Here is a 17,391-nt window from a genome sequence, read left to right as displayed (position 1 = left end):
CAGCCGTCGGGATTTTAGAGTCAGGCAGTCGCAGTCAGGGGGAGCCTCGGGATTCCCTCTGCAGGCGTCGCCGTGGGGGTTCAGGGGGGACAACTTTGGTTACTCACAGTCTCGGAGTCGCCGGAGGGTCCTCCCTGAGGTGTTGTTTCTCCACCAGTCGAGTCGGGGTCGCTGTGTGCAGTGTTGCAAGTCTCACGCTTCTTGCGGGGATTGCAGGGGTCTTTAAATCTGCTCCTCTGTAACAAAGTTGCAGTCTTTTTGGAACAGGTCCGCTGTCCTCGGGAGTTTCTTGTTCCTCTTGAAGCAGGGCAGTCCTCTGAGGATTCAGAGGTCGCTGGTCCTTGAGAAAGCGTCGCTGGAGCAGGTTTCTTTAGACGGCAGGAGACAGGCCGGTAGGACTGGGGCCAAAGCAGTTGGTGTCTTCTTTCTTCTTCTGCAGGGGTTTTCAGCTCAACAGTCTTCTTCTTCGGTAAGTTGCAGGAATCTAAATTCTTAGGTTCAGGGGAGCCCTTAAATACTAAATTTAAGGGCGTGTTTAGGTCTGGGGGGTTAGTAGCCAATGGCTACTAGCCCTGAGGGTGGGTACACTCTCTTTGTGCCTCCTCCCAAGGGGAGGTGGTCACATTCCTATCCCTATTGGGGGAATTGCTAAAAGTTAGAGTCACTTCAGCTCAGGACACCTTAGGGGCTGTCCTGACTGGCCAGTGACTTCTCCTTGTTATTCTCATTATCTCCTCCGGCCTTGCCGCCAAAAGTAGGGCCGTGGCCGGAGGGGGCGGGCAACTCCACTAGCTGGAGTGCCCTGCGGTGCTGGAACAAAGGGGGTAAGCCTTTGAGGCTCACCGCCAGGTGTTACAGCTCCTGCCTGGGGGAGGTGATAGCATCTCCACCCAGTGCAGGCTTTGTTACAGGCCACAGAGTGACAAAGGCACTCTCCCCATGTGGCCAGCAACATGTCTCGAGTGTGGCAGGCTGCTAGAACCAGTCAGCCTACACGGGTAGTTGGATTAGGTTTCAGGGGGCACCTCTAAGGTGCCCTCTGGGGTGTATTTTACAATAAAATGTACACTGGCATCAGTGTGCATTTATTGTGCTGAGAAGTTTGATACCAAACTTCTCAGTTTTCAGTGTAGCCATTATGGTGCTGTGGAGTCCGTGTTTGACAGGCTCCCAGACCATATACTCTTATGGCTACCCTGCACTTACAATGTCTAAGGTTTGGCTTAGACACTGTAGGGGCACAGTGCTCATGCACTGGTGCCCTCACCTATGGTATAGTGCACCCTGCCTTAGGACTGTAAGGCCTACTAGAGGGGTGACTTATCTATACTGCATAGGCAGTGTGAGGTTGGCATGGCACCCTGAGGGGAGTGCCATGTCGACTTACTCGTTTTGTTCTCACCAGCACACACAAGCTGGCAAGCAGTGTGTCTGTGCTGAGTGAGGGGTCCCTAGGGTGGCATAAGATATGCTGCAGCCCTTAGAGACCTTCCCTGGCATCAGGGCCCTTGGTACCAGGGGTACCAGTTACAAGGGACTTACCTGGATGCCAGGGTGTGCCAATTGTGGAATCAAAAGTACAGGTTAGGGAAAGAACACTGGTGCTGGGGCCTGGTTAGCAGGCCTCAGCACACTTTCAATTTAAAACATAGCATCAGCAAAGGCAAAATGTCAGGGGGTAACCATGCCAAGGAGGCATTTCCTTAGACTAGGGACTTAAGGGGGCACTAGTATGCCAATTGTAGGGTGCACAAAGGTCCTAGGCAACCAAATGTGGGGGGAGAGAGCACAATCACTGGAGCCCAGGGTAAGCAGGATCCCAGTGAAACCCATCTAAGCTCACTGAAAGCAGGCAAAAAAATGGGGGTAACCAGACCAGAAAAGGGTACTTTCCTACAACATGCACCCTAATATACATCTGAATTGCGAACTGAAAACGCCACATGCAAAAAACTTGAGAGAAAACTGCATCAATCGCTTAGAGAGAGACGGATAAAGTGGCTTATAAAGCTGCTTCAACTATGTACTATAGGAATATTTAAAAAGCACGGGAGCAACAGATTTGGCTTTAATTCTGCCAGACAGGTAACTCTTTGAAAGAGTTACAAAAAATCCTTAATAAATTCACATACCCCTGTGCTTCTTCCTCTGATATTCAGCCATCACAAACTCTCTGAGACGCCTTGGCTAATAATTTAAGGAAAAATAAATGCCATATATGGGAATTTCAGCAACACAAAAGGATGGGGGAGCATTTAAAAAGTTTCAGCACTCCGTCCATCATCCTTTTGTATTGCTAAAGTCACCCTAAGTGGGAAGGGTATGCCCATACTTGGGTTCCGTGCTCATCCTGCCACTGGGTTCAAGCTAGCCAAGCTGATGAAGGGTGATATTGTAGGAAGTTGGCTCTTTGTGTACACTATCTCTCACTTTGAGATAGTATATAGAGTCCAATGGTTCCCCTTAGAAGTTGATAGTGGCAAAATTAGATAATACTAATGCTCTATTTTGTGGTAGTGTGGTCGAGCAGTAGGGTTATCAGAGGGTAGTATTAAGCATTTGTTGTACACACAGAGGCAATAAATGAGAACACACACTCAAAGACTTAACTCTAGGCCAATAGGTTTTTATATAGAAAAATATTATTTTCTTAATTTATTTTAGAACCACAAGATTCAAAATTCAGGTAAGTACATAAATTGTAAGGTACTTGGCATAGGTAAATATGGAACTTTGAATGAAAACAGTAATGTACACAGTTTTGGCAAAAATGGCAATAAGCTATTTTCAAAGTGGACACTGCACAGATCAACAGTTCCTGGGGAGGTAAGTATTGGTTAGTTTCTCAGGTAAGTAAAGCACTTACAAGTCCAGTCTCTGGAGCATAGGCAACCCACTGTTGGGGGTTCAAGTCAACCCCAAGCACCCAGCAACACAGGGCCGGTCAGGTGCAGACGTCAAAGTAGGGCCCAAATAGCATAGGCACCTATGGAGAATTGGGGTGCTCTGGTTCCAGTCTGCTAGCAGGTAAGTACCTGCGTCCTCGGGGAGCAGACCGGGGGGGGTTTTGTAGACCACTTGGGGGTCACAAACAGGCACCCAAAATACACCCTCAGTGGCACAGGGGTGGCAAGGTGCAGTGTGTGAAGTAGGTGTAGGGATTCAGATAGGAATCAATGGAGAGACCCGGGGGTCACTCTGGCGATGCAGGCAGGGCACAGGGGGGCTTCTCAGGCCAGCCACTGAATGGGCACAGATAAGGACCGACTGCTGGTCACTCCTGCACTGGTAGTTGGTTTCTCTTGGGCCTGGGGGCTGCGGGTGCAGTGCTTCTTCCAGGCGTTGGGTTCCTTTGTTACCGGGCAATCGCGGTCAGTGGGACCCTCTGGATCTTCTCTGCAGGCGTTGCTGTGGGGGTGCAGGGAGGTCAAGTCAGGATGTCCACGTCATTGGAGTCGCCTGGGGGTCCTCTCTGCAGTGTTGGTTCTTCTGGACACAAGCCGGGGGCGTTGGGTGCAGAGTGTTGGGTACTCACGCTTCCGGAGTGAGGCTGGAGTCCCTTTAAAGATGGTTGTTTCTTGGTTTCTTGGACAGAGCCGCTGTCCACAGGAGGTTCTTGGTCCTTTGGGTGCAGGTCAGTCCTCAGAGGTCGCTGGTCCCGCTGGATGGGTCGCTGTGCAGGTTCTTTGAGTCTGGAGACAGGCCGGTAGGGCTAGGGTCAAGTCATTTGTCATCTCCGTCGTCTCTGCTGGGCTTTCAGGTCAGCAGTCCTTTTTGTTTCAGGTTGCAGGAATCTGATTTCCTGGATTCAGGTCACCCCTAAATACTCAATTTAGGGGTGTGTTTAGGTTTGGGGGGCAGTAGCCAACGGCTACTGTCCTGGAGGGTGGCTACATCCTCTTTGTGCCTCCTCCCTGTGGGGAGGGGGGCACATCCCTAATCCTATTGGGGGGAACCATCAAAAACAAGATGGCGGATTTTCCAAGGAGGGGGGTCACTTCAGCTCTGGACACCTTAGGGTGGACCTGGCTGAGGGGGTGACTCCTCCTTGTTTTTCTCATTATCTCCTCAGACTTGCCGCCAAAAGTGGGGGCTGTGTCCGAGAGGGCTGGCATCTCCACTAGCTGTAGTACCCTGGGGCATTGCAACACGAAGCCTGAGTTTTTGAGGCTCACTGCTAAGTGTTACAGTTCCTGCAGGGGAGAGGTGTGAAGCACCTCCACCCAGTGCAGGTTATGTTTCTGCCCCAGAGAGCAGAAAGGCTCTCACCTCAGGGGTCAGAAACTCGTCTCTGTAGCAGGCTGGCATAGACCAGTCAGTCCTGCACTGAAGGACTGGGTAAAATACAGGAGGCATCTCAAAGATGCCCTCTGTGTGCATTTTTTAATAAATCCAGCACTGGCATCAGTGTGGGTTTATTATTCCGAGAAGTTTGATACCGAACTTCCCACTGTTCAGTGTAGTCATTATGGAACTGTGGAGTTCGTTTTGACAAACTCCCAGACCATATACGTAATATGACCACATTGTACTTACAATGTCTAAGAATGGACTTAGACACTGTAGGGGCATATTGCTCATGCTGCTATGCCCCCACCTTTGGTATAGTGCACCCTGCATTAGGGATTTAAGGCCTGCTAGAGGGGTGACTTACCTATGCCACAGGCAGTATTTTGTGTGCATGGCATCCTGAGGGCGATGCCATGTCGACGTTGCCTTTTTCTCCCCGCCAACACACACAATCTGCAAAAGCAGTGTGCATGTGTTAAGTGAGGTGTCCCTGAGCATCAATATCAGGCAAAAAGTGGGGGGGTAACTGCAACAGGGAGGCATTTTCCTACAGATATCCAGAAACTGGTCTGAGGATGCTTGTTTCCGGTCCAGGGAGGACCTGGCCTGGCAGTTTGGGCTGGACTGTTCCCATGGGGAAAAGGGTGAAGACTGATTTGCATATGACTGGGTCCAAAATGGGGCCTGGTGAGCAAAAGAACAATGGATTAAACCCAGACCTGTGACTGGGGGTGAGTATTTGAAAAGTTTCAGCACTTTGTCCATCATCCTTTTCTGTATCTATAGGAATATCCCCCAGACAAACTGGGCAAGAGACCCTGGTGCTTAATTTAGGTTTACAACCTCTCCAAAGTTCTAGTACTCTAGGCAATTTTAAATCAATCTTAAGCTTGATTCAATTCAGAAAGCATTAGCTTCTGCAGAATCTGGGTCTCCTTTAGTCATCACTCCAGCTAGGATCTCCGCGGCAGTGTCCAAGCAGCTAGCCCATATTTGCTCGCTACTTAATTTATCTATTAGCTACAGGAAAATTCCCATAGCTTGGAAAGCAGCGCAGGTCATACCCATCCAGAAAAAAAGCCAATTTACCACCTACAGACCTCTCTAACTTACTCTATGCTTCCCTTGTTGAGCAAGCTGTTAGAAGGTCAAATAAATAATCCACTCATGGAGTACCTAGAACAAGGTGCTGGACCTATCGCAATCTGGGTTTCAACCTGGGCACAGTACAGAGCCAACTCTTACTGCGGTCAGTGATCAGATAAGATGATCTCTGGGTGAAAATACTCCCTCATTGCTTGTGCTGTTGGACTTGTCCGCAGCTTTTGATACTGTATCCGATACTAGCATGCTCCAGAGGCTGCATGCGATAAGCATCTATGGTGGGGTGCTATAGTGGTTTGCCGATTTTCATATCCCTTTTAAATCACGTACCACTGAGCTTGACAAAGGGGTGCCTCAAGGCTCTTTTCTTAGCCCTGCTTTGTTCAACATCTATGTTTACCCTAACTCCCCTTGCCAGAATCAGAGTATTTGGATTTGAACCACTTTCGTATGCGGATGAGTCTCAGCTCATTGTCTTGTTTGATAATCATCTGCATAATGTGAAAGTACATTTCGCAACTGGGATGCAGGCAATTGCGTCCTGGTGACCGGAAACGGTCTTCAGCTAAACACCAGTAAAACAGAGACTATGATATTTGGCAAGGCTGAACAACGCTGGACCCCTGACTGCTGGCCTACTGAATTAGGCCCAGCACCAACTCCTAAAATTGCAGGTAAAATCCTGGGTGTTCACTATGATGAATTGCTAACCATGAAAGAACAGGTTTTTGCAACTACGGCCACCTGTGTTTTTGTCATGCGACTGTTGCATAGAGATTATCCCTCTACTGCCACTTGATGTGAGGAAAACTCTAGTCCAAGCGTTGGTCATTAGTCACTTGGACTACTGTAAAGCCTGTATGGCCTCCATCCGTGAAACTCTACTAAGGAAACTCCAGGTGATTCAAAAATACTGCAGCCCGTCTCATTTTGAACCTGCAATCGGGTCGGCCTTCTGTCCTCTTCTGCGCTCGCTGCACTGACTTCCAGCTCGCGAAAGAATCATTCAAAACATCTGTTCTCCAATGCATAGTTACAAAATGGGATAGGTACCTGCTACCTTTCATTGAAGCTCATACCTTACCAGCCAGGCAGACTTTTAAGATCTACAAATAAAGCTTTGCTTACTGTCCCACAGATTAGAAAATCTGGTTCTGGTGGTAGATCACTTTCTTAGCTGGCTCCTTTGTATTGGAATCAGTTACCTTTACACTTGCGCAAATGTACTGATCACTTTAAATTCAGGAAACTTCTGAAGACGGAATTGTTCATGGTCTAGCTGCTTTTGTTTAAAGCATTGGGTCTAAAGGTGTGCTGAGATACCCCTCCCCTGGAAATTTGTGCACGTTACAAGCCTAATTAACATTAACACAAGTGACCGATTGCATACTGTGTTTTCTCCCATTGACTGCAATGATAATTTTGACAACTCTGCAAAGTACTGATTTATTTAATACTTATCGATAACTCCGTGTAGGAAGTTGGCTCTGTATGTGCTATTTCAAAGTAAGGAATAGCATGCACAGAGTCCAAGGGTTCCCCTTAGAGGTAAAATAGTGGTAAAAATAGATAATACTAATGCTCTATTTTGTGGTAGTGTGGTCGAGCAGTAGGCTTATCCAAGGAGTAGTGTTAAGCATTTGTTGTACATACACATAGACAATAAATGAGGTACACACACTCAGAGACAAATCCAGCCAATAGGTTTTGTTATAGAAAAATATCTTTTCTTAGTTTATTTTAAGAACGACAGGTTCAAATTTAACATGTAATATCTTGTTTGAAAGGTATTGCAGGTAAGTACATTAGGAACTTTAAATCATAAAAATTGCATGTATACTTTTCAAGTTATTGACAAATAGCTGTTTTAAAAGTGGACACTTAGTGCAATTTTCACAGTTCCTGGGGGAGGTAAGTTTTTGTTAGTTTTACCAGGTAAGTAAGACACTTACAGGGTTCAGTTCTTGGTCCAAGGTAGCCCACCGTTGGGGGTTCAGAGCAACCCCAAAGTCACCACACCAGCAGCTCAGGGCCGGTCAGGTGCAGAGTTCAAAGTGGTGCCCAAAACACATAGGCTAGAATGGAGAGAAGGGGGTGCCCCGGTTCCGGTCTGCTTGCAGGTAAGTACCCGCGTCTTCGGAGGGCAGACCAAGGGGGTTTTGTAGGGCACCGGGGGGGACACCAGCCCACACAGAAATTTCACCCTCAGCGGCGCGGGGGCGGCCGGGTGCAGTGTAGAAACAGGCGTCGGGTTCGCAATGTTAGTCTATGAGAGATCTCGGGATCTCTTCAGCGCTGCAGGCAGGCAAGGGGGGGGTTCCTCGGAGAAACCTCCACTTGGGCAAGGGAGAGGGACTCCTGGGGGTCACTTCTCCAGTGAAAGTCCGGTCCTTCAGGTCCTGGGGGCTGCGGGTGCAGGGTCTCTCCCAGGCGTCGGGACTTTGGATTCAAAGAGTCGCGGTCAGGGGAAGCCTCGGGATTCCCTCTGCAGGCGGCGCTGTGGGGGCTCAGGGGGGGACAGGTTTTGGTACTCACAGTATCAGAGTAGTCCTGGGGTCCCTCCTGAGGTGTTGGATCTCCACCAGCCGAGTCGGGGTCGCCGGGTGCAGTGTTGCAAGTCTCACGCTTCTTGCGGGGAGCTTGCAGGGTTCTTTCAAGGCTGCTGGAAACAAAGTTGCAGCCTTTCTTGGAGCAGGTCCGCTGTCCTCGGGAGTTTCTTGTCTTTTCGAAGCAGGGCAGTCCTCAGAGGATGTCGAGGTCGCTGGTCCCTTTGGAAGGCGTCGCTGGAGCAGGATCTTTGGAAGGCAGGAGACAGGCCAGTGAGTTTCTGGAGCCAAGGCAGTAGTCGTCTTCTGGTCTTCCTCTGCAGGGGTTTTCAGCTAGGCAGTCCTTCTTCTTGTAGTTGCAGGAATCTAATTTTCTAGGGTTCAGGGTAGCCCTTAAATACTAAATTTAAGGGCGTGTTTAGGTCTGGGGGGTTAGTAGCCAATGGCTACTAGCCCCGAGGGTGGGTACACCCTCTTTGTGCCTCCTCCCAAGGGGAGGGGGTCACAATCCTAACCCTATTGGGGGAATCCTCCATCTGCAAGATGGAGGATTTCTAAAAGTCAGAGTCACCTCAGCTCAGGACACCTTAGGGGCTGTCCTGACTGGCCGGTGACTCCTCCTTGTTGCTTTCGTTGTTCCCTCCAGCCTTGCCGCCAAAAGTGGGGGCCGTGGCCGGAGGGGGCGGGCAACTCCACTAAGCTGGAGTGCCCTGCTGGGCTGTGACAAAGGGGTGAGCCTTTGAGGCTCACCGCCAGGTGTCACAGCTCCTGCCTGGGGGAGGTGTTAGCATCTCCACCCAGTGCAGGCTTTGTTACTGGCCTCAGAGTGACAAAGGCACTCTCCCCATGGGGCCAGCAACATGTCTCTGGTGTGGCAGGCTGCTGGAACTAGTCAGCCTACACAGACAGTCGGTTAAGTTTCAGGGGGCACCTCTAAGGTGCCCTCTGTGGTGTATTTTACAATAAAATGTACACTGGCATCAGTGTGCATTTATTGTGCTGAGAAGTTTGATACCAAACTTCCCAGTTTTCAGTGTAGCCATTATGGTGCTGTGGAGTTCGTGTTTGACAGACTCCCAGACCATATACTCTTATGGCTACCCTGCACTTACAATGTCTAAGGTTTTGTTTAGACACTGTAGGGGTACCATGCTCATGCACTGGTACCCTCACCTATGGTATAGTGCACCCTGCCTTAGGGCTGTAAGGCCTGCTAGAGGGGTGTCTTACCTATACTGCATAGGCAGTGAGAGGCTGGCATGGCACCCTGAGGGGAGTGCCATGTCGACTTACTCGTTTTGTCCTCACTAGCACACACAAGCTGGCAAGCAGTGTGTCTGTGCTGAGTGAGAGGTCTCCAGGGTGGCATAAGACATGCTGCAGCCCTTAGAGACCTTCCTTGGCATCAGGGCCCTTGGTACTAGAAGTACCAGTTACAAGGGACTTATCTGGATGCCAGGGTCTGCCAATTGTGGATACAAAAGTACAGGTTAGGGAAAGAACACTGGTGCTGGGGCCTGGTTAGCAGGCCTCAGCACACTTTCAATTGTAAACATAGCATCAGCAAAGGCAAAAAGTCAGGGGGCAACCATGCCAAGGAGGCATTTCCTTACACAACCCCCCCCCCCCAAACGAAAGAGGATGAGACTAACCTTTCCCAAGAGAGTCTTCATTTTCTAAGTGGAAGAACCTGGAAAGGCCATCTGCATTGGCATGGGCAGTCCCAGGTCTGTGTTCCACTATAAAGTCCATTCCCTGTAGGGAGATGGACCACCTCAACAGTTTAGGATTTTCACCTTTCATTTGCATCAGCCATTTGAGAGGTCTGTGGTCAGTTTGAACTAGGAAGTGAGTCCCAAAGAGGTATGGTCTCAGCTTCTTCAGGGACCAAACCACAGCAAAGGCCTCCCTCTCAATGGCACTCCAACGCTGCTCCCTGGGGAGTAACCTCCTGCTAATGAAAGCAACAGGCTGGTCAAGGCCATCATCATTTGTTTGGGACAAAACTGCCTCTATCCCATGTTCAGAGGCATCAGTCTGCACAATGAACTGCTTAGAATAATCTGGAGCTTTTAGAACTGGTGCTGAGCACATTGCTTGTTTCAGGGTGTCAAAGGCCTGTTGGCATTCCACAGTCCAGTTCACTTTCTTGGGCATTTTCTTGGAGGTGAGTTCAGTGAGGGCTGTCACAATGGATCCATATCCCTTCACAAACCTCCTGTAATACCCAGTCAAGCCAAGGAATGCCCTGACTTGAGTCTGGGTTTTTGGAGCTACCCAGTCCAGAATAGTCTGGATCTTGGGTTGGAGTGGCTGAACTTGGCCTCCACCTACAAGGTGGCCCAAGTAAACCACAGTTCCCTGCCCTATCTGGCATTTGGATGCCTTGATAGAGAGGCCTGCAGATTGCAGAGCCTTCAAAACCTTCTTCAGGTGGACCAGGTGATCCTGCCAGGTGGAGCTAAAGACAGCAATATCATCAAGATAAGCTGTGCTAAAGGACTCCAAGCCAGCAAGGACTTGATTCACCAACCTTTGGAAGGTGGCAGGGGCATTCTTTAAACCAAAGGGCATAACAGTAAACTGATAATGCCCATCAGGTGTGGAGAATGCTGTTTTCTCTTTTGCTCCAGGTGCCATTTTTATTTGCCAGTACCCTGCTGTCAAGTCAAAGGTACTTAAGAATTTGGCAGCAACTAATTTATCTATGAGCTCATCAGCTCTTGGAATTGGATGAGCATCTGTCTTGGTGACAGAATTGAGCCCTCTGTAGTCCACACAAAACCTCATCTCTTTCTTTCCATCTTTGGTGTGAGGTTTGGGGACTAAGACCACTGGGCTAGCCCAGGGGCTGTCAGAGGGCTCAATTACTCCCAATTCCAGCATCTTGTGGACTTCCACCTTGATGCTTTCCTTAACATGATCAGATTGTCTAAAGATTTTGTTCTTGACAGGCATGCTGTCTCCTGTGTCCACATCATGGGTACACAGGTGTGTCTGACCAGGGGTTAGGGAGAAAAGCTCAGGAAACTGTTGTAGGACTCTCCTACAATCAGCCTGCTGTTGGCCAGAGAGGGTGTCTGAGTAGATCACTCCATCTACTGTGCCATCTTTTGGGTCTGATGACAGAAGATCAGGGAGAGGTTCACTCTCTGCCTCCTGATCCTCATCTGTTACCATCAACAGATTCACATCAGCCCTGTCATGGAAGAGCTTAAGGCGGTTCACATGGATCACCCTCTTGGGGCTCCTGCTCGTGCCCAGGTCCACCAGGTAGGTGACCTGACTCTTCCTTTCTAGCACTGGGTAAGGGCCACTCCATTTGTCCTGGAGTGCCCTGGGAGCCACAGGCTCCAGAACCCAGACTTTCTGCCCTGGTTGGAACTCAACCAGTGCAGCCTTTTGGTCATACCAAAACTTCTGGAGCTGTTGGCTGGCCTCAAGGTTTTTGGTTGCCTTTTCCATGTACTCTGCCATTCTAGAGCGAAGGCCAAGTACATAGTCCACTATGTCCTGTTTAGGCTCATGGAGAGGTCTCTCCCAGCCTTCTTTAACAAGGGCAAGTGGTCCTCTTACAGGATGACCAAACAGAAGTTCAAAGGGTGAGAATCCTACTCCCTTCTGTGGCACCTCTCTGTAAGCGAAAAGCAGACATGGCAAGAGGACATCCCATCTCCTTTTGAGTTTTTCTGGGAGCCCCATGATCATGCCTTTTAATGTCTTGTTGAATCTCTCAACTAAGCCATTAGTTTGTGGATGGTATGGTGTAGTGAATTTGTAAGTCACCCCACACTCATTCCACATGTGTTTTAGGTATGCTGACATGAAGTTGGTACCTCTGTCAGACACCACCTCCTTAGGGAAACCCACTCTGGTAAAGATACCAATGAGGGCCTTGGCTACTGCAGGGGCAGTAGTCGACCTAAGGGGAATAGCTTCAGGATACCTGGTAGCATGATCCACTACTACCAGGATATACATATTTCCTGAGGCTGTGGGAGGTTCTAGTGGACCAACTATGTCCACCCCCACTCTTTCAAAGGGAACCCCCACCACTGGAAGTGGAATGAGGGGGGCCTTTGGATGTCCACCTGTCTTACCACTGGCTTGACAGGTGGGGCAGGAGAGGCAAAACTCCTTAACCATGTTGGACATATTGGGCCAGTAGAAGTGGTTGACTAACCTCTCCCACGTCTTGGTTTGTCCCAAATGTCCAGCAAGGGGAATGTCATGGGCCAATGTTAGGATGAACTTCCTGAACAGCTGAGGCACTACCACTCTCCTAGTGGCACCAGGTTTGGGGTCTCTGGCCTCAGTGTACAGGAGTCCATCTTCCCAATAGACCCTATGTGTTCCATTTTTCTTGCCTTTGGACTCTTCAGCAGCTTGCTGCCTAAGGCCGTCAAGAGAGGGACAGGTTTCTTGTCCCTTACACAGCTCCTCCCTTGAGGGTCCCCCTGGGCCTAAGAGCTCAACCTGATAAGGTTCAAGCTCCAAAGGCTCAGTTCCCTCAGAGGGTAGAACTTCTTCCTGAGAAGAGAGGTTCCCTTTCTTTTGCTGTGTTGCAGTTGGTTTCCCAACTGACTTTCCTGTTCTCTTGGTAGGCTGGGCCATTCTTCCAGACTCCAGCTCTACTTGTTCACCCTGTGCCTTGCATTGTGCTCTTGTTTTCACACACACCAGTTCAGGGATACCCAGCATTGCTGCATAGGTTTTTAGTTCTACCTCAGCCCATGCTGAGGACTCCAGGTCATTTCCAAGCAGACAGTCCACTGGGATATTTGAGGAGACCACCACCTGTTTCAGGCCATTGACCCCTCCCCATTCTAAAGTAACCATTGCCATGGGATGTACTTTTCTCTGATTGTCAGCGTTGGTGACTGTGTAAGTTTTTCCAGTCAGGTATTGGCCAGGGGAAACCAGTTTCTCTGTCACCATGGTGACACTGGCACCTGTATCCCTCAGGCCCTCTATTCTAGTCCCATTAATTAAGAGTTGCTGTCTGTATTTTTGCATGTTAGGCGGCCAGACAGCTAGTGTGGCTAAATCCACCCCACCCTCAGAAACTAGAGTAGCTTCAGTGTGGACCCTGATTTGCTCTGGGCACACTGTTGATCCCACTTGGAGACTAGCCATACCAGTGTTACCTGGATGGGAGTTTGGAATGGAACCTTTCTTGGGACAGGCCTTGTCTCCAGTTTGGTGTCCATGCTGTTTACAGCTATGACACCAGGCCTTTTTGGGATCAAAGTTTTTACCCTTGTACCCATTGTTTTGTGAAGAGGCTCTGGGCCCACCCTCCTGTGCAGGTTTTTGGGGGCCTGTAGAAGACTCTTTACTATTTTTAGTTTTGGTTGTCTCATCACCCTTCCCCTGGGGAGTCTTTGTGACCCCTTTCTTTTGGTCACCCCCTGTTGAAGTCTTGGACACCCTTGTCTTGACCCAATGGTCCGCCTTCTTTCCCAATTCTTGGGGAGAAATTGGTCCTAGGTCTACCAGATGCTGATGCAGTTTATCATTGAAACAATTACTTAACAGGTGTTCTTTCACAAATAAATTGTACAGCCCATCATAATTACTTACACCACTGCCTTGAATCCAACCATCTAGTGTTTTCACTGAGTAGTCTACAAAGTCAACCCAGGTCTGGCTCGAGGATTTTTGAGCCCCCCTGAATCTAATCCTATACTCCTCAGTGGAGAATCCAAAGCCCTCAATCAGGGTACCCTTCATGAGGTCATAAGATTCTGCATCTTGTCCAGAGAGTGTGAGGAGTCTATCCCTACACTTTCCTGTGAACATTTCCCAAAGGAGAGCACCCCAGTGAGATCTGTTCACTTTTCTGGTTACACAAGCCCTCTCAAAAGCTGTGAACCATTTGGTGATGTCATCACCATCTTCATATTTAGTTACAATCCCTTTAGGGATTTTCAACATGTCAGGAGAATCTCTGACCCTATTTATGTTGCTGCCACCATTGATGGGTCCTAGGCCCATCTCTTGTCTTTCACTCTCTATGGCTAGGATCTGTCTTTCCAAAGCCAATCTTTTGGCCATCCTGGCTAACTGGATGTCCTCTTCACTGGGGTTATCCTCAGTGATTTCAGAGGTGTTGGTCTCTCCTGTGAGGGAACCAGCATCTCTGACTATTATTTTTGGAGTCAGGGTTTGAGGGACCCTGTTCTCCCTAGATAGGACTGGTAGGGGGGAATTGTCCTCCAAGTCACTATCCTCTTCCTCTGAGTTGCCACCCTCAGAGGGGTTGGCCTTTTCAAACTCTGCCAAAAGCTCATGGAGCTGTATTTTGGTAGGTTTGGGGCCCATTGTTATTTTCTTTATTTTACAGAGTGACCTTAGCTCCCTTATCTTAAGATGGAGGTAAGGTGTGGTGTCGAGTTCCACCACAGTCACATCTGTGCTAGACATTTTGCTTCTAAAAGTTGGAATACTTTTTAAGAATCTACAACTGGTTCTAGAATCTAATTCAAACTTTTACAAACTTTTAAACTCTAAAAGAAATGCTAAACAGGATCTAACACAAGGCCCTAGCAGGTCTTTTAAGAATTTAGAAAACTTTTCAAATTGCAAAAATCAATTTCTAATGACAATTTTGGAATTTGTCGTGTGATCAGGTATTGGCTGAGTAGTCCAGCAAATGCAAAGTCTTGTACCCCACCGCTGATCCACCAATGTAGGAAGTTGGCTCTGTATGTGCTATTTCAAAGTAAGGAATAGCATGCACAGAGTCCAAGGGTTCCCCTTAGAGGTAAAATAGTGGTAAAAATAGATAATACTAATGCTCTATTTTGTGGTAGTGTGGTCGAGCAGTAGGCTTATCCAAGGAGTAGTGTTAAGCATTTGTTGTACATACACATAGACAATAAATGAGGTACACACACTCAGAGACAAATCCAGCCAATAGGTTTTGTTATAGAAAAATATCTTTTCTTAGTTTATTTTAAGAACCACAGGTTCAAATTTAACATGTAATATCTTGTTTGAAAGGTATTGCAGGTAAGTACATTAGGAACTTTAAATCATAAAAATTGCATGTATACTTTTCAAGTTATTGACAAATAGCTGTTTTAAAAGTGGACACTTAGTGCAATTTTCACAGTTCCTGGGGGAGGTAAGTTTTTGTTAGTTTTACCAGGTAAGTAAGACACTTACAGGGTTCAGTTCTTGGTCCAAGGTAGCCCACCGTTGGGGGTTCAGAGCAACCCCAAAGTCACCACACCAGCAGCTCAGGGCCGGTCAGGTGCAGAGTTCAAAGTGGTGCCCAAAACACATAGGCTAGAATGGAGAGAAGGGGGTGCCCCGGTTCCGGTCTGCTTGCAGGTAAGTACCCGCGTCTTCGGAGGGCAGACCAAGGGGGTTTTGTAGGGCACCGGGGGGGACACCAGCCCACACAGAAATTTCACCCTCAGCGGCGCGGGGGCGGCCGGGTGCAGTGTAGAAACAGGCGTCGGGTTCGCAATGTTAGTCTATGAGAGATCTCGGGATCTCTTCAGCGCTGCAGGCAGGCAAGGGGGGGGTTCCTCGGAGAAACCTCCACTTGGGCAAGGGAGAGGGACTCCTGGGGGTCACTTCTCCAGTGAAAGTCCGGTCCTTCAGGTCCTGGGGGCTGCGGGTGCAGGGTCTCTCCCAGGCGTCGGGACTTTGGATTCAAAGAGTCGCGGTCAGGGGAAGCCTCGGGATTCCCTCTGCAGGCGGCGCTGTGGGGGCTCAGGGGGGACAGGCTTTGGTACTCACAGTATCAGAGTAGTCCTGGGGTCCCTCCTGAGGTGTTGGATCTCCACCAGCCGAGTCGGGGTCGCCGGGTGCAGTGTTGCAAGTCTCACGCTTCTTGCGGGGAGCTTGCAGGGTTCTTTCAAGGCTGCTGGAAACAAAGTTGCAGCCTTTCTTGGAGCAGGTCCGCTGTCCTCGGGAGTTTCTTGTCTTTTCGAAGCAGGGCAGTCCTCAGAGGATGTCGAGGTCGCTGGTCCCTTTGGAAGGCGTCGCTGGAGCAGGATCTTTGGAAGGCAGGAGACAGGCCGGTGAGTTTCTGGAGCCAAGGCAGTAGTCGTCTTCTGGTCTTCCTCTGCAGGGGTTTTCAGCTAGGCAGTCCTTCTTCTTGTAGTTGCAGGAATCTAATTTTCTAGGGTTCAGGGTAGCCCTTAAATACTAAATTTAAGGGCGTGTTTAGGTCTGGGGGGTTAGTAGCCAATGGCTACTAGCCCTGAGGGTGGGTACACCCTCTTTGTGCCTCCTCCCAAGGGGAGGGGGTCACAATCCTAACCCTATTGGGGGAATCCTCCATCTGCAAGATGGAGGATTTCTAAAAGTCAGAGTCACCTCAGCTCAGGACACCTTAGGGGCTGTCCTGACTGGCCGGTGACTCCTCCTTGTTGCTTTCTTTGTTCCCTCCAGCCTTGCCGCCAAAAGTGGGGGCCGTGGCCGGAGGGGGCGGGCAACTCCACTAAGCTGGAGTGCCCTGCTGGGCTGTGACAAAGGGGTGAGCCTTTGAGGCTCACCGCCAGGTGTCACAGCTCCTGCCTGGGGGAGGTGTTAGCATCTCCACCCAGTGCAGGCTTTGTTACTGGCCTCAGAGTGACAAAGGCACTCTCCCCATGGGGCCAGCAACATGTCTCTGGTGTGGCAGGCTGCTGGAACTAGTCAGCCTACACAGACAGTCGGTTAAGTTTCAGGGGGCACCTCTAAGGTGCCCTCTGTGGTGTATTTTACAATAAAATGTACACTGGCATCAGTGTGCATTTATTGTGCTGAGAAGTTTGATACCAAACTTCCCAGTTTTCAGTGTAGCCATTATGGTGCTGTGGAGTTCGTGTTTGACAGACTCCCAGACCATATACTCTTATGGCTACCCTGCACTTACAATGTCTAAGGTTTTGTTTAGACACTGTAGGGGTACCATGCTCATGCACTGGTACCCTCACCTATGGTATAGTGCACCCTGCCTTAGGGCTGTAAGGCCTGCTAGAGGGGTGTCTTACCTATACTGCATAGGCAGTGAGAGGCTGGTATGGCACCCTGAGGGGAGTGCCATGTCGACTTACTCGTTTTGTCCTCACTAGCACACACAAGCTGGCAAGCAGTGTGTCTGTGCTGAGTGAGAGGTCTCCAGGGTGGCATAAGACATGCTGCAGCCCTTAGAGACCTTCCTTGGCATCAGGGCCCTTGGTACTAGAAGTACCAGTTACAAGGGACTTATCTGGATGCCAGGGTCTGCCAATTGTGGATACAAAAGTACAGGTTAGGGAAAGAACACTGGTGCTGGGGCCTGGTTAGCAGGCCTCAGCACACTTTCAATTGTAAACATAGCATCAGCAAAGGCAAAAAGTCAGGGGGCAACCATGCCAAGGAGGCATTTCCTTACACTCCGGTTACGTGCAAAGTATCGACTTGGCTTTTGTGTCTAAATTAATATACAAATCTGCTTTATTTTTATAAA

The 17,391-nt window shown here is 49.2% G+C and overlaps 1 protein-coding gene across 4 annotated transcripts in view; it reads right to left on the bottom strand.

The window, feature by feature from the left end:
• ARHGEF12 (Rho guanine nucleotide exchange factor 12) overlaps nt 1-17,391 on the bottom strand; it is a 794,162-nt gene that overhangs the window by 642,953 nt on the left and 133,818 nt on the right. The window lies entirely within an intron of this gene.

The sequence above is a fragment of the Pleurodeles waltl genome, chromosome 3_1 (assembly GCF_031143425.1).
Source record: "Pleurodeles waltl isolate 20211129_DDA chromosome 3_1, aPleWal1.hap1.20221129, whole genome shotgun sequence".
Taxonomy (NCBI): domain Eukaryota; kingdom Metazoa; phylum Chordata; class Amphibia; order Caudata; family Salamandridae; genus Pleurodeles; species Pleurodeles waltl.
The sequence above is the reverse complement of the archived record's forward strand: the minus strand, read 5'-3'. Positions and strand labels throughout refer to the sequence as shown.